This window comes from Tamandua tetradactyla, chromosome 24 (genome assembly GCF_023851605.1).
Source record: "Tamandua tetradactyla isolate mTamTet1 chromosome 24, mTamTet1.pri, whole genome shotgun sequence".
In the NCBI taxonomy this organism is placed as follows: domain Eukaryota; kingdom Metazoa; phylum Chordata; class Mammalia; order Pilosa; family Myrmecophagidae; genus Tamandua; species Tamandua tetradactyla.
The window spans coordinates 31134032-31156287 of record NC_135350.1 but is presented as its reverse complement, the minus strand read 5'-3'; the positions used below and the strand labels follow the sequence as shown (position 1 = coordinate 31156287).

The following is a 22256-nucleotide window of genomic DNA, read 5'->3' as shown; positions in this document are numbered from 1 at the left end:
GTGTAGGCTGTCCTTTTACTTTCTTGACGAAGTTCTTTGATGCACAAAAATGCTTAATTTTGAGGAGTTCCCATTTATTTATTTATTCATTCAATGCTTACGCTTTGGGTGTAAAGTCTAGGAAACCGCCTCCTATTATAAGATTTATAAGGTACTTCCCTACATTTTCTTCTAACAATTTTATGGTCTTAGATCTAATGTTTAGGTCTTTGATGCATTTTGAGTTAATTTTTGTATAGGGTGTGAGATTTGGATCCTCTTTCATTCTTTTGCATGTGGATATCCAGTTCTCTAGGCACCATATATTGAAGAGACTGTTCTGTTCCAGGTGAGATGGCTTGATTGCCTTATCAAAGATCAATTGTCCATAGATGAGAGGGTCTATATTCAATTAGAATATGGGGTCTATACACTCTATTCGATTCCATTGGTCAGATTATCTATCTTTATGCCAGTACTATGCTGTTTTGACCACTATAGCTTTGTAATATGCCTTCAAGTCAGGTAGTGTGAGACCTCTGCCTTCATTTTTCTTTCTCAGGATACTTTTAATATTGGGGCACCCTGCCTTTCCAGATAAATTTGGTTATTTGTTTTTCTGTTTCTGAAAAGTAGGTTTTTAGAATTTTAATTGGTATTGCATTGAATCTATAAATCAGTTTATGTAGAATTGACATCTTAACTATATTTAGTCTTTCAATCCATGAACATGGTATGCCCTTCTATTTATTCAGGTCTTCTGTGATTTCTTTTAACAATTTCTCATAGTTTTTCTGTATAGGTCTTTTGTCTCTTTAGTTAAATTTATTCCTAAATCTTTTATTCTTTTGGTTGCAGTTGTAAATGGAATTTTTTTCTTGATCTCCCCCACAGATTGTTACTAGTGTATAGAAACACTACAGATTTTTGAGTGTTGATCTTGTAACCTGCCACTTTGCTGTACTCATTTATTAGCTCAACTAGTTTTGCTGTGGATTTTTCGAGGTTTTTGCCATATAATATCATATCATCTGCACACAATGAGAGTTTTATTTCTTCCTTTCCAATTTTGATCCTTTGTATTTCATTTCTTATCTAATTGCTCTGGTTAGAACTTCCAACACAATGTTGAATAACAGTGGTGATAATGGACATCCTTGTCTTGTTCCTGATTTTAGGGGGAAAGTTTTCAGTTTTTCCTCATTGAGGATGATGTTAGCTGTGGGTCTTTCATATATTCTGTTTATAATGTTGAGGAAGTTCCCTTCTATTCCTATCCTTTGAAGTGTTTTCAACAGGAAAGGATGTTGAATTTTGTCAAATGCCTTTTCTGCATCAATTGAGATGATCATGTGGTTTTTCTGCTTTGATTTGTTGATATGGTGTATTACACTAATTGATTTTCTTATGTTGAACCATCCTTGCATACCTGGGATGAATCCTACTTGGCTGTGTTGTATAATTCTTTTAATATGCTGTTGGGTTCGATTTGCTAGAATTTTGATGAGGATTTTTGCATCTATATTCATAAGAGAGATTGGTCTGTAGTTTTCTTTTTTTGTAATAACTTTGTCTGGCTTTAGTATGAGGGTGGTGTTGGCTTTGTAGAATGAGTTAGGCAGCTTTCCTTCTTCTTCAGTTTTTGAAGAGTTTGAGGAGGATTGGTACTAGTTCTTTCTTGAATGTTTGGTAGAATTCACACGTGAAGCCATCTGGTCCTGGGCTTTTCTTTTTGGGGAACTTAATGACTGATTCAATTTCTTTACTTGTGATTGGTTTGTTGAGGTCGTCTATTTCTTCGCAAGTCAATGTTGGTTGTTCATGCCTTTCTAGAAAGTTGTCCATTTCATCTACATTGTCGAGTTTATTAGCATAAAGTTGATCATAGTATCCTGTCATTACTTCCTTTATTTCTTTAAGGCCCTCTTCCGTTTCTGATTTTATTTATTTGCATCCTCTCTTTTCTTCTTTTTGTTAACCTCACTAAAGGTCCATCAATCTTATTGATTTTCTCATAGAACCAACTTCTGGTTTTGTTGATTTTCTCAGTTGTTTTATGATCTCAATTTCCTTTATTTCTGCTCTAATCTTCATTATTTCTTTCCTGTTGCTTGCTTTGGGGTTAATTTGCTGTTCTTTTGCTAGTTCTTCCAAGTAGACAGTTAATGCCTCTATTTTTGCTCCTTCTTCTTTTTTGATATAGGCATTTAGGGCAATAAATTTTCCTCTTAGCACTGCCTTTGCTGCATTTCATACATTTGATTTGTCATGTTTTCATTTTCATTTGCCTCGAGATATTTACTGATTTCTCTTGTAATTTCTTCCTTGATCCACTGGTTGTTTAAGAGTGTGTTGTTGAGCCTCCATATATTTGTGAATTTTCTGGCACTCTGCCTGTTATTGATTTCCAACTTCATTCCTTTATGATCTGAGAAAGTGTTTTGCATGATTTCAGTCTTTTCAAATTTATTGAGACTTGCTTTGTGACCCAGCATATGGTCTATCCTTGAGAATGATCCATGAGCACTTAAGAGAAAGATATATCCTGCTGTTGTGGGGTGTAATGTTCCATAAATGTCTGTTAAGTCTAGCTCATTTATTGTTTCATTCAAATTCTCTGTTTCTTTATTGATTGTCTGTCAAGATGTTCTGTCCATTGATGAGAGTGGGGAATTGAAGTCTCCAACTATTATGGTAGATGTGTCTATTTCTCTTTTCAGTGTATTCCTCACGTATTTTGGGGCATTCTGGTTCGGTGCATAAATATTTATGATTGTTATATCTTCTTGTTGAGTTGTTCCTTTTATTAATACATAGTGTCCTTCTTTGTCTCTTTTAACTGTTTCACATTGAAGTCTAATTTGTTGGATATCATTATAGGTACTCCTGCTCTTTTCTGATTGTTATTTGCATGAAATATCTTTTCCCAACCTTTCACTTTCAACCTATGTTTATCCTTGGGTCTAAGATGCGTTTCCTATGGACAGCATATAGATGGGTCCTGCTTTTTAATCCATTCTGCCAGTCTATGTCTTTTGATTGAGGAGTTTAATCCATTAACATTTAATGTTATTACTGTTTGGGCAGTGCTTTCTTCTACCATTTTGCCTTTGGATTTTATATGTCATATCTAATTTTCCTTCTTTTTACCTTTACTGATAGTCTTCCTTTCTAGACTCTTCTCCACATCTCTCTCCTGTCTTTTTGTATCTGTCTGTAGTGCTCCCTTCATTATTTCTTACAGAGCCAGTCTCTTAGTCACAAATTCTCTCAGTGATTTTTTGTCCGAAAGTGTTTTAATTTCTCCCTCATTTTTGAAGGACAATTTTGCTGGACATAGAATTCTTGGTTGACCGCTTTTCTCTTTTAGTAATTTAAATATATCATCCCACTGTCTTCTTGCCTCCATGGTTTCTGCTGAGAAATCTATGCATAGTCTTATATTGGGCTTCCCTTGTATGTGATGGATTGCTTTTCTCTTGCAGCTTTCAAGATTCTCTCTTTCTCATTGACATCTGACATTTTGATTAGTAAGTGTCTTGAAGTATGTCTATTTGGATCTATTCTGTTTGGGATATTCTGCACTTCTTGGATCTGTAATTCTTAAGTCTTTCATAAGAGTTGGGAAATTTTCAGTGATAATTTTTTCCATTAGTTTTTCTCCTCCTTTTCCCTTCTCTCCTCTTTCTGGGACACCCACAACACGTACATTCATGCACTTCATTGTCATTCAATTCCCTGAGTCCCTGCTCTTATTTTTCCATTTTTTCCTATATTTTCTTTTGCTTGTCAGATTTCAGATGTCCTATCCTCCAGTTCACTAATCCTATCTTCTGCCTCTTGAAATCTGACATTGTAGATTTCCATTGCTTTTTTCATCTCTTCTACTGTGCCTTTCATTCCCATAAGTTCCATGATTTGTTTCTTCACACTTTCGATTTCTTCTTTTTCTTCATCCCTTGCCTTCGTTATATCCTCCCTCAATTCACTGATTTGTTTTTTTGATAAGGTTTTCCATGTCTGTTTGAACATTCTGAGTTAATTGTTTCAACTTCTGCATCTCATTTGAATTGTTGGTTTGTTCCTTTGACTGGACCATATCTTCAGTTTTCCTAGTATGAGTCATTATTTTTTGTTGGCATCTTGACAGTTAATTAACTTAGTTTATTCTGGAGATTTTTTTTCACTTCTTTTTCCTAGGATTTTCTTGCTGGTTGACTTTTTGTTGTCTATCTGTTCTTTGACATTCAGTTCTGCTTATTCTGGACCTCTAGCTTAGGTTTTGTTTAACAGAGGAGAGTTTTTCAGTTCCTGTTTTCTTCTTTCTTGCCCTACCTGTATGGTGCCTTACCCGCCCCCCGCCGCAGCCCCCTTAGGAGAGTCTACTTAGGTATTATAGACCCCAGCCAGATTTTCACAGTCCATACTGGCTTCTTATCAGGAGAAAAGAGTCACCTGTGTCAGTTTTCCCTGAGGGTGAGACCCAGCAGATTGAAAGGTTATCCTATGAAGCATCTGGGCTCTCAGTTTTTCCTATCCTGCCCAGTATGTGGTGCTTGTCTGCCTTTGGGTCCCACCAGCATAAAGTGATGCAGTACCTTTAACTCCAGCAGACTCTCCCTGCTGGGGGCGTGGTGGAGACAGAGGAGAGATTGTAGGCAGGTTTTAATTGCTTCCCTTTTCCAGACCCTGGGGTCTGAACTCCTTGAGGGAGGAGCAATTCCACCTGAGCTGGGCCCCACCCCTCTCCTGGGGAAGGCACAGGCTCCAGACACTCAAACAAGCTTAATTCTGCCTATGCCTGGGGCAGTGGAGCTTAAGAAGCCTTGCAGCTGTATCCAAAGAGCAGTCAAGCCGTAGAAACATAGCCAGCAAAACAAAAGAGAAAAATCTTTTTCAGAGCAGGATCCCCGTTCCTCGGGTTTGACAATCAAGAGCTTAACTTGGTATGTTGCTGTGTGTATCTCCAGGTCTTATGTGTCCCCTCTTTTCCTTCAGGGCCCAGACCTTTTCAGATCCAAAAAAATCTGGGTTTTTTTTTTTTTTTTTCTCTTTTTCTGTCAACCCTGTCCCCTCTGCGCTGGAGCAAAAACCATCGACCTCCACTTTACTCAAGGTTCAGCTGAGCTGGGGGCCTATTTTTAGTAATCAGAATTTGTTAATTAATTCCACAATTGGCGTTTGGTTGCCCTCAACCCCGGCTGCTGGTGAAGTCTCTTTCCTTTCCCCTGCGGGAAGCAGCCTGTGGGGAAGGGGCTGGCCGCTGCCGCTTGGGGAACTCATGGTTATGGGTGGGCTCACAGCCAGTCCAGCTGGTCCAGACTGGGGTACACTGTGTGTGCGGTCACTGACGTGGCCCCAGCAATTTTTCTGTAGTGTTCCTGGCTATTGGCTGCTCTGGAGAATGAACTAAATCCCACACCTCAATAAGGTGTGGCCCTCCCTCCTCAATTCAACTCCCCTTTTTACTCTTTTGACAAAGTTCTTTGAAGCGCAGAAATAGTCAGTCTTGAGAAGGTCCCATATATTTATTTTTTCTTTCATTGCTTGTGCTTTTGGTATAACATGTAAGAAGCTACTTCTTGTAACTAGATCTTGAAGGTGTTTTCCTGTATTTTCTTCTAGTAGTTTATGGTACTAGCTCTTTTATTTAGGTCTTTGATTCACTTTAAGTTAATTGTTGTATAGGGTTTGAGGTATACACTTTCATCCCATTGTATATGGATATCAGGTTCTCCCAACACTATATTTGAAGAGATCGTTCTGTCCTTTTTGTGAATTTGGGGACCTTGTCAAAATTCAATTGACCACAGAATTGAGGGACCATTTTTGAACTCTGAGTTCAATTCCATTGATCAATGTGTCTGTCTTTATATCAATACCATGTTGTTTTGATGACTGTGACTTTATAGTTAGCTGTAAAGTCAGAAAGTGTGAATTCTCTCACTTTGTTCTTCTTTTTCAAGACGTTTCTGGCTTTTTGAGGCCCACTTTTCCTTCTAAATAGATTTGATAACTCTCTTTTCCAATTCTGGAAAGTAGGTTGTTGGAATTTTGATAGGTATTGCATTGAATGTGTAGATCAATTTAGGTAGAATTGATGTCTTAACATTTAGGCTTCATGAACATGGAATGTATTCCCACTTATTTAGGACTTTTTTTGCCTTTAGCTATGTTTTGTAGTTTTCTATGCACAGATTCTTTAAATCATTGGTTAAATTTAGTCTTGGATACTTCATTCTTTTAATTGTTGTTGCTAATGGAATGGATTTTTTTCCTCAGTTACTTCCTTGGATAGCTCATTACTAGTGTATAGAAACATCACTGATTTTTGCATCTTGATCTTGTATCCTGCTACTTTTTTGAATTCATTTATTAGCTCAAGTAGCTTTTTTGTAGATTCTTTTCTGAGATTTTCTAAATATAGGATCATGAGATCCTATATTTGAGAGTTTTACTTCTTCTCTTACAATTTGGATGCCTTTTATTTCTTTTTTCTTCTGAAATGGCTCTAGCTAGAACTTCTAGCACAGTTTTGAATAACAGTAACTACAGTGGGCATCCTTGCTCATTCCTGATCTCAGAGGGAAGGCTATTAGTCTCTCACTATTGAGTGTGATGTTAGCTGTGGGTTTTTCATATATGACCTTTTTCATGTTGAGGAAGTTTCCTTCAATTCCTAACTTTTGGAGTGTTTTTATCAAAAAATGCATGTTAGATTTTGTCTAATACCTTTCTACATCAATCAAGATAATCATGTGTCTTTTTTCCCTTTCGGTTTGTTAATGTGTTGGATTACATGAATTGATTCTTTTGGGTGTTGAGTCACCCTTGCATACTTGGAATAAATCTCACTTGTTCATGGTGCATAATTCTTTTACTGTGTATTAAATTCACTTAACATATATTTTGTTGAGAATTTTTGCATCTATATTCATTAGGGAGATTGCTCTGTAGCTTTCCTTTCTTGTAGTATCTTTATCAGGATTTGTTATTAGGTTGATGTTGGCTTAATAGAATGTGTAGGTATTGTTCCCTCTCCTATTTTTTGAAAGAGTTTGAGTAGGAATGGTGCTAATTCCTTTTAGAATGTGTGGTAAAATTCCCCTGTGAAGCTATCTGGTATTTGGGCTTTTCTTTGTAAGGAGGTTTTTGCTGATTGATTCAGTCTCTTGTGATTGGTTTGTTGAGGTCTTCTCTTTCTTCTAAAGTCAGTATAGGTTGTTGTGTGTTCCTAAGAAATTGTGCATTTCATCTAAGTTATGTAGTTATTTGGCATACAGTATGATTATTTATATTTCTTGTGGGGTCCTTGGTAATGACCCCTCTCTCATTTCTGATTTTATTTATTTGTGTCTTCTCTCTTTTTGACATTTTCAGTCTAGCTAAAGGTTTATCAATATTATTGATCTTCTCAAAGAACCAACTTTTAGTTTTATTGATTCTCTGTATTGTTATTTATTTATTTATTTATTGTTCACCATTTCATTTATTTCTGCTTTAATCTTTATTTCTTTCTTTTGCTTGCTTTGGGATTTGTTTGCTCCTATTTTTCTAGTTTCTTCCATTATTCAGCTAGATTTTTAGCATTTGGAGCTACAGAATTCCTTCTCAGCACTGACTTTGCTGCATCCCATAAGTTTTGATGTATAGTATTCTCTTGCAGTTTCTTCTTTGATCCATTGATTGTTTAAGAGTGTGTTGTTTACCATGCCATATATTTATGAAACCTCCAGTTCTCTGGTGGTTATTTATTTCCAGCTTCATTTCATTATGACTAGAGAAAGTGCTTAGCCTATTGTTAGTCTTTTTAAATGTATTAAAACTGGTTTTGTGTCTCATGATGCAGTATATCATGGAGAATGTTCCATGAGCACTTGAGAAGGATGTATATCTTGCTGTTTTGGGTTGCAATGATCTATGTATGTCTGTTAGGTATAATTCATTTATCATATTATTTAGGTTTTCTCTTTCTTTATTGCTCCTTGGTCTAGATGTTCTAACTGTTGAGGAGAGTGGTATGTTGATGTCTCCTTCTATCATTGTAGAAACGTCTACTACTCCCTTCAGTTTTGCCAGTGTTTGCCTCATGTATTTTAGAACACCTTAATTATATGCCTAAGTATTTATGATTGTCATTTCTCCTTGATGAATTGCTCCTTTTATTAATATATAGTTTCCTTCCTTGTCTCTTATAACATTTTTGCTTTTAAAGTCTATTTTGTCTCACGTTAGCATAGGTACACCAGCTTCTGTTTGGTTATTGCTTGCATGGAATATCTTTTTCCATCTGTTCACCTTCAACCTATTTGTACCTTTGGGTCTAAAATGAGTCTCTTGTAAGTAGCATATAGATGGATCACATTTAAAAAATCCATTCTGCCAGTCTGTGTCATTTGTTTGAGGAGTTTAATCCATTAATGTTCAGTTTATTACTGTAAAAGCTATCCTTACTTTGGCCATTTTGTCCTTTGGCTTTTATTTGTCTTATCTAATATTTTTCTTTCTTTCTATTCTTTTAGTTATCTTTTACTGATAATCATAATTTCTATACTCTCCTCTAAGCCTCTCTCTCCTGTCTTTTTTTTTTTCAGCCAGGGAAAGGTCCTTTAGTATTTCTTGCTAAATACTAAGTTTATACTACTAAATTAATATTAGGTCTCTTGTTAACAAATCTCTCAGCTTTTGTTATTCTGTGACTATTTTAAACTCTCCCTCACTTTTGAAGGACAACTTTGCTGGATAAGGAATTCTTGGCCAGCAATTTTTCTCTTTCAGAATCATAAATATATCATGCAACTGTCTTATCACCTCCATGGTGCCTGATGAGTAGTCAGGACTTAGTCTTATGTGGCTTCCTTTGTATGTGGTCAGTCGCTTTTCACTTGCTACTGTCAGGATTCCCTCCTTTTCTTTGGCATTTGACAATCTGATTATTATATGTCTTGGAGTGGGTCTGTTGGGATTTATTCTATTTGGTGTACATTGGGCTTCTTTGATTTACATAATTATGTCATTTATAAGGGCTAGGAAATTTTCCACCATTATCTCCTCAAATATTTTTCCTGGCCCTTTACTTTTCTCTTCTCTTTCTGGATCACTTATGATTCTTGTATTTGTGAAGTTCATGTTGTGAATCATTTCCCTGAGACACAGTTCAAATTTTTCATTTATTCTTCCATTTGTTGTTTTGTGCATTGGTATCTGTTTGCTCTGTCCTCTAGTTCACTGATTCTTTCTTCTGCCACTTTAAATTTACCGTTCAGTGTCTCTAGTATATTTTTTATTTCATCCACAGTACCTATCATTTCCATAAGATCTGCTGTTTTTCTATTTATTCTTCCAAATGCTTCTTTATGCTCATCTATTGTCTTCTTGATATCCTTTATCTATTTAACCATCACATTGAAGTTATTTAGATTTGTTTCAACATCTTTTATTAGTTCAGACAAATTCTGTGTGCTCTCCAAGATTTTAATTTGATTATTTGGCTTGGCTATATCATCTCGTTTTCTTTATGTGCTTTGTGATTTTTCTTTTCTTTCAGGTTTCTCTGCTTCTGACTATATTGATAAGATTATTTTGAAATTTGATTTGCCTCTCTTGTATAAGATTTTGCTGTTGTTTGGATTCAATTGAATGTCTTCTTTGCCACTTGCTTTGTTAATATTTCCCAGCTAAACCAGGGACAAAGTCTCATGCAGATGGTGCAACCTCTTTTGCAAAGCTCTTAAAGGGTGGGTAGAAAAGTAGCTTGCCAGACCTCTCTTTCCTATTAGTCTTCTCAGCAGATGGCACTCCTATGCCACCTATTCCCCACCTCTCTGCCTCTTGCCAACTATAGCAGTCCACTGGGCAGGGTTGAGACCAGGCCAAAGTCCAGTTCAAGGTGATGGAGCTCCAGAGGTTCACCCTCTCAAGCCAGGTGTTAAGTCATGACTGTTATGCTTCTCCCTCTCTTCCCTAGGGAAGGGCCTCCCTCTATCTCCCAGGTCTTTGTGTACTGGAAGTCGCCAGCCCCTGGGGCGGGGGAAGATGGGCAGGGTGCACCACAGCAATCATTTCTCTTGTGGCCATAGTGGAGTCTGTGGTTCCCAGACTCCTGCATGGAAAGACTCCAAGCTGCGGGACTGAGAGGCCCAACTTCACTGGCCAGCAGCTGGCCCAGGAGTGTGCTGTGTTTTGCCAGGCCCCAAGATCCAGGCCAATGTATAGCTGTGGCCTCGCAGGTAGGAGAGAAGCACCTGGCATTGCAGTGGAGCTCCTTCCTTCATCCCCACCTCTCCTTTGTGAAAGCAGCTGAGTCACGAGAGGGCGGTTCCGTGTGAGGAAAGGATCAGGGCTGCAGGTCCTCAAAAGGTTCTCCCTTGCTAGCCAACCATATGCTCTGAGTGCCCCTCTCCTTTTTGTTTTTTGTTTTTTGTTTTTTTTTTAACTTGGTAAGCATTTTTATTATGCTATGGATTCTGTTCTAATTTTAACTTTAAAGATAACTATAATAGTACAATAGAATTCAATAATACTGATATTACCAGTACAATACATTAAAACTAACAATCAGTGACATGGTACAATAAAAAAATGTTTAACACAGCTAGCATGAAGAATTAAAGAACATTGATGGGCTTCATCTCAGTTCATACAGTATTCATTTTTTGTTGTTTCTTCACAAACTGTTCAGCTTTATTTAGTTATTTATTTATTTTTGACCTCAAGAGGTAGCAAACTTAATTTTTATTGTTTTTTAACTTTCTTATTGTATAGTATAACATATGTACAAAGCACAGAAATAAAGAAGCAATAGTTTTCAAAGCACTTTTCAACAAGTGGTTACAAGACAGATCCCAGAGTTTGTCATGGGCTACCATACCATCCTCTCTTATTTTATCTCTAACTGCTCCATCTGTAAAATGTGTGAGTGATCAAATTATCTTAAAATTTTGCTCGCTTGATTTAGTCAAGAGAGAAAAATTCAATGCAATAAACAAATGGTTATCCTTAGCAAGAAGGATAGCAGATATGGGCTTGATTTATTTTCTAAAGATTATTCATATGTGAACATTAGAAGCTATATGTAGATTCTTCCGATGTTGTTCCTATCTTCTGCAAACCATGTATAGTACTGTGGCATGGATTTTATCCTAATATAAAGAATTAATGCAACATAATACAAAGTGTTATTATTGATGAAATAGGCACATCTGAAAAACTAGGAGTACTGAATGTATAATATGTTGGTCAGTGTAATTTTCAGATTACATTTTAGCTTCTTTTATCAACACTACAATTTAATATGATTAATATACTTTCCGATGCATTTCTGTCATTCTGGAAATGAACTAACTTATGTCAAAACATTTCTTTGTGGCTAATTAGTCATTGCAGTCTTATTCAAAGAGTAGCAATATTTTGGGGAAAATTACAAAAATGCTTCCCTTCATCTTTTTGGTAATTAATAATATGTAGCAATTAAGTTTTAGGGACTTTGAATAGCCTTTAAGTGGCTTTTATAAAAGGTTTGTGATTATGCTGTATAGCCAAAACAAAGGCAGTTATTTCCTTTCTTGTCTCTCATTCTACTCAGCCGCCCCACCCCCCTTTCCTCCACCTGCTTGGGAAAGCTGTATTTCTTCAGACAAACCTCATAATTGCCCTTCTATGCCTGATTTGGGCCTCAGGAAAGGTCCATAGTATCTGTAAAGCTGGCAGCAAAATGGTATTTCCAGGCAGGCACAGGGTTGCTGGGTAGTGAGCCAATCCACAGCTTTGTCTGAGCAGCTGAGGACTTCGCCGGAGTATTACCACGGTGTTCAGTAACGCAGACCTGTGCCATGAGCAAGTAAAGCACTGAGCAAGTGTCAGGGTCAATATTTATAGACCACGACGTAGCAGTCTTGCAGAGAGAAAACTGGAGAGAAACACGCACGCAGAGGGCAAGAGAAAGAGAGACCGCAGTGGGGGGAACTTTAATTTCTATTTTTTTTTCCTTTTAAAAAAAAAAAGACAAACTCTTTTTTAACTGTCAGGTTTAAACTTCTGCTGAGTCATAACCATTTGGTGCTGAGCTATGACAAGAGAGGAAACAAAAAGTTAAACGAGCAAGCCTGCCTTAAGTGAGAAGGTAAGTGATTAACCGGTTCAGTCTCTCTGACTTTGACTTGTAAACTGCATCTCCTTGTTGGCTGCTCTGCATAGTAAGCAGAGGGCTGTGTGCATGTTAAAGCTAATAAGGGGTGTGGGGGGGTGCCTGCTGTTGAAGAATGTTTGATGGCAGTGTAGCTTTGGTTCAGAATGTCGTGTACACTCATGGTACATGTAAATGATGTGGGTGGTGGGCACAGCTCATGAACTCCAATTTCATGTTGTATTTTATCAGTAACTTTCTTCATTCTTTCAAACTTGAAGCCTTTCACTTGGTACATTCCTATTTATATCTATTTTAAAACCATATCAGTTACTTTAGAGTAGTGAATGATTTGGAAATGGGGCCTGGGGGGAAATTCAGATAAACGTATGAAGGTATAGTAGACAGTATCAAAATGTGGAAGCTGTGAATGTGGGGAACATAGATCCTTTTAAATGAAAGGCAGGTGCCCGTTTGACAGCGCACTGAAGAGGAGTAATTGCTAGCTTTGGAAATAGAGAGAGAACCCGGAGTGATGAGAAGTAAGAGCAGTCTTAATCCCAGGTGCAAAAACACTTAGGCACTTCAGAAAAGTTCTCTGCTTGTCCAAGTGGCTTGCAAGATTGGTTCCTTTCAAAATGTGACTCACTATTAAATACACAAATTAACATCTCTTGCTACACTTTAGCAATTTTTTTTCCCCTTTTCCATCATGCATAGCACTTTTCGTCAGGTGTCTCTGTGTGCTCATGGAGTGTAGCGTGTTCATTTACCAGCACTGTTGTGCATGTCCTGGATTATCATTATAAGTAATGGTGCTGAAGGGGACAAGAAATAAAATTGTTTTATACTTATTTTATAATTTAGGATGCCCATGAAAGTTATATACTTCTATGCTTATATTTAATATATACAGATTTGGAAAAGAAATATGTTGCATCCCTCGAGGTATAGTATTTACCAGATGAAACTTCTATATTGACAAAGTGAAAGGTTTCTTTTGCTTTCTTTTTTTTAAATTGTGGGTCTAAATAGGCTTAATATTTAAAAATTTTAGCTTAGGTTATAGATGGTGATTATATAGTCCCACTGGAATTTATGTGCTGCATATTTAAGAGAACAAGAACAGTATTAAAGTTTCTGTAGAGTTTAAATGCGTACGCCAAGAGATAAAAGGAAAAGCTAATACTCTGGCAAAGATTTTGTGTTAGGGCTAACATGAAGGAATCAGTTCATTCTAAAGTGGGATGAACAACATCCAAAACAGCAGGTTGAATAAAGCTAAATGGAAAGTAAATGTTTTTTAAATGAGTCCAATAGTTGTACAAAATCACTTTTGTAGAATGTATATGCAATTTTTAAACCATACGAAATGTTTTAAAATCAATTTTATTAACTCAGGAATGCTGTAAGGTTAATCTAATTGATAACTAGATTTAAAACATATTTTAACATTCAACTGAATGCCCTCTGAATCGAACTTTTAGGTATGCTTTTCAAATTCTCTCTGTCAGTTAATTAAAGGATTTGGTTTAGGTTTTTTGATAGCAAAAATGTTTACTTTGAAAATGCAACTATAGTTGATCTAGAATAGGCACTTCTCAATCAAAGAACCTGACTGCCTAAGTTCATAAATAGATGTATTTTTTCCTAATGCCTTTGGGTAATATCTCAACATTGTATATATATCAGTTCTTTATTTACTATGGTTTATTTGTTCACTTTATGTGTAGCATGAGTTCTTACACGATATTACTTATCATTGGTTTTATTTGTATTCCTTCTGATATTTTGTTTCTGGAGTGCTCGGTGGAAATTTGGGGGCAGATAAAACACTGCAATGAAAAGATTCAAAAGTAAGTTGTCCCTTTAATCAAGAGAGGAAGTACATAATTGTAATATTGGTTGATAATGTCTAAAGTTAAGATTTATTTTGGTTGAAGACTGAGTGTTTTAAAATTTAAAGTGCCTTCTCAAGATAATTTTTGGCTTTATTGAATGTCCTAGCTTTTATTGTAAATATTGATTATTTCTCATATTATAAACAACATTGTACATGCAAGCATATTTTAAAAACAGATATGGGGCCTTGTATTATGTATTAAATATCTCCTGAAGCAAGATCAGTGAATTGAGCTTGAAATGTTAATGTGAACCCCCTGTTGTCCCTAGTTCTCTTCTGCTGCACTACCCATCCCTGCTTCTGTCCTTAGAGGGAGTCGTGACTCTCCCCTCCATTTAATTGCTACTTTCTTTCTATATTTATCTTTTCCCCCTCCATCCGGGCTGTTTTCCACCTCTTTCTTGCCCACCCAATAGTGTATTCCTCTCTCCCTATGTCTTTTCTCAGGCAGTATTCAACATCTTCTCTTTCTCAAAACAATCCATATTGTTTTACTCCTCCTTGGAATTATTTGTGCTGCTGCTCTCTCTTGAAAGCCTTTCTTGTCAGTTTTTGCCTTCCAGCCTCAATGGAGCCACCCCCCTCCTCTGGAACCCACCTGGTCCCAGCACTTTACAAAGCTGGATAATGTGTGTAATGTTTCATGATTCCTTTTTCCACTTTAGACTGTTAGCTACTTGTGCTCAGGTTTTAAAATGTATTCTTTCCTAGGATATTCAATTCCTGGAATATAAAAAGTGCTCAATAATTTGAGCTAAACTAAAGCTTTATCATATTTATTTTAAACTTATATGCTACTTTATAACCCCTTCATTTTAATATGTTTTAAATTTTGAATAATTTGATTGAAGGAGAGCTCAACTAAACGGTAAATGCTTTAGAGACAGTAGCATTGCTTTTAAAATACATATTTTGTGTCTCTTCCTAGCACCAATCACAGAAATATGTGCTGTTGTGCATGAGTGTATTTATCCATGAAAATGTATACTTATTGAACTCATAAACTTATTTGTATAACAAAAGTTCAGAATTATAACTGGGAAGCAAATACAAGTTCAGGATATATAGTCTAGAAATGTTTGTTTAATCAACTTGATGAGATTGGCCAACATAATCAGCTAGTTATTGTTCCTCAGTGGAAAACTGTGATAAATGATGCCCTAGAAAACCGAAGACAATGTCACACCTTCCAAATGGCCAGAGATTTCAGGACAGAAGAAATCCATAGTCATGTATTCCACACGGTGGAATTGTTCTCAGATGTTACCAGCAAAGGTGTATTTCCTCATTTTATTTCCTCTTGCAAAGATAGGGATTTAAAGAATGATAGAAAATCATGACTTAAAAATTCTAAAACCTGAAAGGTGATATTCCATTTAGGTCAGAAGAATTTGCTTCTCAAAATAGAAATGCTGAAAGAAAAGGAAGTCAGTGTTTAAAACAGCAGTTAAGAAATAGCAGCTGTTTCTTTCAGCTCTGATACTCAATAAAAATAAAATTTATTTTGTCTTTGCGTTTTGTTTACCCATAGGATTAAAGTACTTACTTTGTATATAAAATATTTTGTATACCAGAATTAAATGTCAGGTTTCATGCACAATTTAGAGTAATTTATAATTTTTCTTATTTTGATTATTTTTACCTTTTAGTGTACTCTACCAGGAGTTTCCACTACTTTTTAAGCCTTATAAAAACTACTTCCAGACATTGAATATGACTCTCTTGTTTGTTTAACCTTGAATTGTAGCTGTCTTAGGAATGAAAACAAGATTGGTATTTTCATAGGAAAAATCAGTAACCTTTTAATTTGCTAGGAATGGACCATAATTTGGAATTTCTGTTCAGATATATTCTGTCCACATAACTATCCTGAAGTAGCACAGATGTGAGGAAGGTGCTTCTACCAAAGAATTGAAAGTACAATATTTTATAGATCTCACTGGCATATCAAATATTATAATAGGTCAGAATCTAAAACTAGTAGGTGGGGGGTTCTGTTGGTCATGGGGCTAGAACCGTATCTTGTGTCCATCAGCGAATGATGAGAGAGTCCCAGGCTTGCCTCAGTATTAAAAGATTATACAAAAAAGAAACAAAACAAATAAAACACCACTAACAACTGAAAGAGATCAGAGTATTTTGTGATTTGAATGAGTGATAAGGATTTTACCAGAACAATAAAGTTTTATTTTATTACTGCTAGCAGTTTAGCTTGCCAAAGTTTTTCTGAAACGATGCACGGTGTAGGATTCATATAACCTGAGAGGAGAATAAATGAAAGTAGAAGAGAAAACTTAAAGCTCTTCTACTTCAGATCTTCCATTTTGAATGTGGCACAAAGAGGCAACACAACTTGCTAACTGTCAGCCTTTAAAGTAGCTAGTTAAGGTTCAGATAAAAAAAAAAATAAGGAAACATAATTATAAGGCTAACATTTTATCACTGTGGCCTTTTCTGACCTGGTTGTAATCTCTGTCTTTTTATTCTGCATGTTGAGTTTAGAACTTAATTTGTCATATCTCTAGTTAGGTTTAATTGCATTAGACACCTTTTCATTATTTCATTATTCCTGAAAGTTAAAGCTAATAATTATTGCCCTCAATTGAGATGGAGTACTTTTAACTTGTAAGTAGACAGATAAGCTTTCTGGCTTTCCCAATTTTCCCTATTCTGTGTGGTATTACAATAAGATTTATGCCCCACAACTCTTCTTCTTTCATGAGAGCATGTCAGATAATCCTGAAGTAGCTCATAAAGACTGAAACTCCGAAACAAATTTTGTGTTTTTTTTTTGCGTGGGCAGGCACTGGGACTTGAACCCGGGTCTTCAGTATGGCAGGTGAGAACTCTGCAAAACAACTTTTATGCTTTGTTTGCATCTAAGAGATTCTAATAGGGAATATATGGTTATATTTTGGTTTGTAGTTTATTTTTAAGATGGCAATTTGTTGTCATTTAAAACTGCAAAAAATGATTAAAACAAAAATCAAAGAATCATATATGCTCTTCCAGATTATTTTGATTTTAATATAGTATTCTCATTAAAATATATAACTAATTAAAAGGACAGAGGAGGGGAGAACAAGCTTTGTTTTATACATGTCTTCTAGTAGGTGCTTGCTCCTGTTCCTTTCTCCAACACCAAAGCAATTGGGGCCTTTTGGCTTGTTCCATTCTTATTAATACTTAGGTCTCTGGTAAAAACTACTTTTATACTTAAGGATGAAAAGCTCTTTGAGCAAATAGCTGAAGGTTTGTTTTCAGTCTCAGCCTGTGATTTCTGTACTTTCCATTTTCCTCCTGCCTCTTATTAAAATCAAAGTGCTCTTCTCCATCTACTTCCCCAATAAAGTAAAAATCTGATGTATCTTTTAGTGATCATGTCCCATTGGATTGATACTTTTCTAATATAGTGCCCCCCTTTTGCCTGTGAAGAGATTTGTGATTTCTAAATTTTTGCTAATATGATGGGGAAAGTGTCATTTTATTTCATTTTGTGTTTCTGATTGCTAGTGAACTTCAGTCTGGACAGGGGGTTATTAGTTATTATTATCTTATTATTATCAGTTATCTATTTATGTGCTTATTAATTTGTCAGAGCCTGTATTCCTCTTATTGGTTTAGAAGAGCTCTTTTTAAAACCAATGTTCTTAATTTTTTTTTAAAGTCCTATTGCAGCAGTTCTCACAAGCTTTTAATTACTTTTAAATTTTTGTTTTATATGTTATGTAGCATAGGTATGTTTTGCAATATCTTTATTCTTAAGGCTACTTGATGTTTTCATCTGCTTTGAAACTTAGAAAGCTCTCTCATATGCAGAAATAGGAAAATAGTTTTGTACACTTCATGGTTCAATATATTTAAATTTTAAAGCTATGATTCATGAGAAACCGAGTACTTAAGCATTTTTATTGAATCATTATTCCCCTTTCCCACTTTTTAATGAAATCACTATTATCATATATTCACATCATATATCACGCATTTAAAATGTATGCTCCCCCTCAGTCAATATTGCATTTAAATTTTTATCTCTGTGGAATAAAGGTTCATATTGCTTGTTAAAGGAGTTTGAATTATTAGGGTGTTATTGTTGTTGGTTTTAACTGGGCATGCTCCATGAAACTGCTGTGGACAGTAAGTTTTCTGTATCATTTATGTTAGAGCAGACTTAATGAGAATATGAGTTTGTGTGAGTGAGAAATTACGCATTAATAATAAAAACCACCATTTATCAAGGGTATTTGTGTGTGTGTGTGTATTGTATGGCATTCTACCAAGAGCTTTAAATGTATGATTTCATTTAATCCTTGTAACAGACGTTTGAGCGATTCATTCTTATTTCCATTACAGGATAAGGAAACTGAGACCCCCGAAAGTAAAGTAACTTGATCAGCCTCACATGGCTAATAAGTGATAGGGTCATGACTTAAACTCCAGTCTGGCCAGACTCCATCTTTTAAGGATGCACTGAGAAATAGAGAAGTTACACTTCCTTCCATAAGTAGTAATACTAGCTGTAGGTCTGTCCCTGTAAGAGCCATGCCATCCTGTGTCCATTGCAACAAGGTGATCTCGGCATCAGTGATTTTCAAAGGACAGAAGCAAGTCACTGAAGCCCACGATAGGAGCTTTTTGTTAGTTGGGATCAGCACAGAAGACAGAATCTCTAAATCAGCAGAGATGATCTTATACTTTAAATCACTTTGGAAGAAGTTAGAAACTTATCTTAATTTTCTCAGATTTTAATATCCAATTTCTTTTGGCTTTATCATTTTCTTCTAATCGAATTATACTTTGGTTCTCCCTTATGTGTCTAACCCACAATACCAGTCCCTTCCTCTCGTATCTGCTCATGGCATTAGCAGGAAAATAGGCAAGTTGCTGCCAGGTCAGCAGGGAGTGACTCTTCCTTCTTGGTCCCTGTTTCTGCAACTATAAGTCTCATTCAGGGGAGAAATGAGTCTAACTGGCAGCCGTCGCTGTCATCTCTATTTTAAGCTACTCTGTTAAGAGACTTGAGCTTGTTGCTGTGGTATCAAGCTCTGTTTTTTGAAGCAGGAAAGGAAATTCTGGATGTTTTGTTGTCATTAGAACTTACTACTTTTACACTCTCATGTCGTGATTCCATATATAATATGTTATGAACACTTAAAACATGCATACACATACACACTTACCATAGATGTCCTATGCTTTCATGTCTGCCATGAAAAAAGGATAGTTTAGTCTACTAGAATGGACATGCTTCTTTCAGTTAGTTTTTGTACGTTTGGAAAAATCTGTATGTGAAATTTTGTTTTATAAAGTATTATTTGTGGGTAGTGCAATGGTGGCTTAGTGGCAGAATTCTCACCTGCCATGCCGGAGACCCGGGTTGGATTCCCGGAACCTGCCCATGACAAAAAAAAAAAAAAAAAAAGTGGCATTTGCAATATTAATTTTTGGTGTGCATTTGACCACCATGAAATACTTTGTTCTTTTTTCCTATTTTACTCAAGGCAAACAATTTTGCCTTCAGATAATCTGGGATTTTTTTTTCCCCTTTGGATCACTCTGCCCTTGGTTGGTACATTGGTATGTATTTGATGAGACTTGAACTACAGTTCATTGGGATTTCATTTTATTGCCCTGCCCTGGTACACTTGAAAGTAAATTAAACCTTTTAGTTAATAAGTACATTATACTTGTATTATAACTTGGAAAATTACTCATCAGTATCTGTACTCATTAGCAGGCTTTAAATTCTAAATTATTCGTCTTATTCCTCCATTTTTCATCATGGTTTTAAAATTTCCTGCTTTAATATACAGATGATAATAACTACACTGGGTGTAGTTGTAACATACACATGTAATGTTTCCATATATTAAGTCCACTGGTAAATATTTGCTTTTTCTCTTTGTAAAATTCATTTATTTAAGAAGCTCAGTTTTTTACTTCCTCTCCACACCACTTTTAACTTCCTCAGTAAATTAATATGTCATTATTCCCAGTAGTAGTTTAGCTTTCTATCCTTGAAATTTATTTCTGTGTTTCTTGTCACAGGCTTGTTGGCAAATCAAACTTGATAATAATAGGGAAAGAAAGCATGATGACCCGGGACACACTGTTCTACCAAAGTTATTCATGGGACTTTGAATGTGTAACTTTGTTTTTTTGCTTATTTATTTTACGTGAGCCAACGTACAATGCATATAGTCTTTTGAGTTATTCATTAATATTTCACATATAATTCTTGTAAATTCTTATTGGTAGACATAGACAAATAATTATTTAGAACTTTTTTTCTGCTCTTATTGGATCCTAAGATAGACTGTGCAACTTCCAAAGCACAATGTTAATTTAAAATATGTGTACTGAAAGCGTATTGGGAGCTGGTTTTGAGGTCAACCTGAGCTGTTCTTATACTGCATGTTCCATCTAGTAGAGGGAAAATGTGATAGTTATACTAATATAATTTCAGTTTCTTAATTTACCCAGAGGTAGAGAATTAAGTTTTCATTTTGTTTACAGTTTAAGAAAACGTTATCTTTGATAATACATGTTGCTGCTTATTAACCATTAATAAGCATTAACTGATGCTTTTAGAGGCAGAAAGCATGCTGCAGGTTGATCATGGGTTTACAAATACTGTTAAGTCATGTAGCATACGGAGATGGGCATTTGTACATTGCCGTTCTAGTCTCACACTTACAAATCTGCTCCTTTTTTGTGTTGGGCTATTTAACAAATAGGTTGACCGGAGAGGACGTGGAATCACCCCCTCAGCCTGGGCCATGCATGTTCAGCAATCCTTTCTATTTTCTCCTCTCTCTCTTCCTCTTTCTCTCTTCTTTCTTCTCTTCCTCTCCCTTTCCCCTTCCCCTTCACTCTTCTTCCTCTCCCTCATTTCCTTCTTCCTCTCCTACATTTATTATTATTTTTCATCTTGTTTTTAATCAGTCTGTTGCGTATCAGACAATTATCTGTCATACCCAGTTATTGACTTTTTTTTTTTTTTTTTTTTGCATGGGCAGACACCAGGACTCAAACCCGGGTCTCCGGCATGGCAAGCGAGATCTCTGCCTGCTGAGCCACTGTGGCCCGCCCCCCAGTTATTGACTTTTTAACATCAATGTTTATTTTCTGTCTTTCATCTGTCATCCAATTAATTTGAGAAAATTCTTTTTAAACAATTTGAAGGAAAACTTTCACATTTTAACTGAAATTTTAAGTGCCTAGAAATAAAAGGAACTTATATGATAAACTATTCAAGTGTTTAGCATCTTTCACAATTTCTTCTGAAATCATCTACTCTCATTTTATAATTAATACTAACCTAGCCCAAACTGTACCTGGGTATTCTAATTAGTCTTTATACTGATTTAGTCCTTCTGCTAATTAAGTAAGGAGGTTATTAGTATCCCTACTTTAAAGATGAGGAAATGGACATTCAGGGAGGTAAATAGCCATGCCTAATATCTGACAGCTTGGAAAGTAAGGGAGTATGATTGGAACCTAATACTGACTCTAAAAACTTTATATTATAGCATACAACTTTCTTTTGAAGTAGGTAATTTCACTTTCCTACCCCTATACATCTCTGAAAATTTGGAAAGCAACACAGGAATTCAGATGCTTCCAAAGGCAACATATTCAAACCAGAGAGCAACAGCTTCCTTCCCTATAGGAAAGATATAACTCTGTCGATATCCACAAACAGGGAAAACAAATCTTAATTTTAGTGTATTATTTTCCTTTCATGCCTTATTTTTCCCATTGTTTTTACTCTCTCAGGGTTTCTTTATGCAAAGAGATAAAACAAATACTTATAAATATATGTTTTCCCAAATAAATCTGTGCTGTTTATACTCTGGAATGTTTTTCAGGCAGGTTAACCTTCGCCTGTGATCTATACACCTCTTGTCTTATGTTAGAAGCTACTAGACTTTATCCTTGGTTCTAATTTAACCCTGGGATGGTGTGAATATTTAGGTCACATCTATATAAACATAGATGTGTTTAAATTGCTTGCAGATGAATTATGATATTTGTAGATATTTTTACTTTTCCTCCTCTGCTTGTTTAGGCACTTTGTTAGAAATTATGTGGGGGTAGGAAATGGCATTCAAACAAATTGCCATCTATTTAACAAACATGGTTTGGGGAAAAGACTAGATATGGAAAAACCAAAAACTATAGATAAAATGACTACTGCAAATTTTCTGTTGTTTTTCATTACTGTTCTAGCCCCATATTTGTAAGATA

General features: G+C 35.7%; 1 protein-coding gene across 2 annotated transcripts in view; it reads left to right on the top strand.

Annotated features, from left to right (window-relative positions):
- BMPR1B (bone morphogenetic protein receptor type 1B) overlaps positions 1–22256 on the top strand; it is a 437645-nt gene that overhangs the window by 278478 nt on the left and 136911 nt on the right. The window contains exon 3 of one of the 2 annotated variants that reach the window (XM_077142827.1): positions 12006–12100. The exons of the other annotated variant lie outside the window; for it this stretch is intronic. The gene's annotated coding sequence lies outside the window, so the exon portion shown is untranslated. The remainder of the gene's footprint in view (positions 1–12005; positions 12101–22256) is intronic. 2 annotated transcript variants of the gene reach the window in all.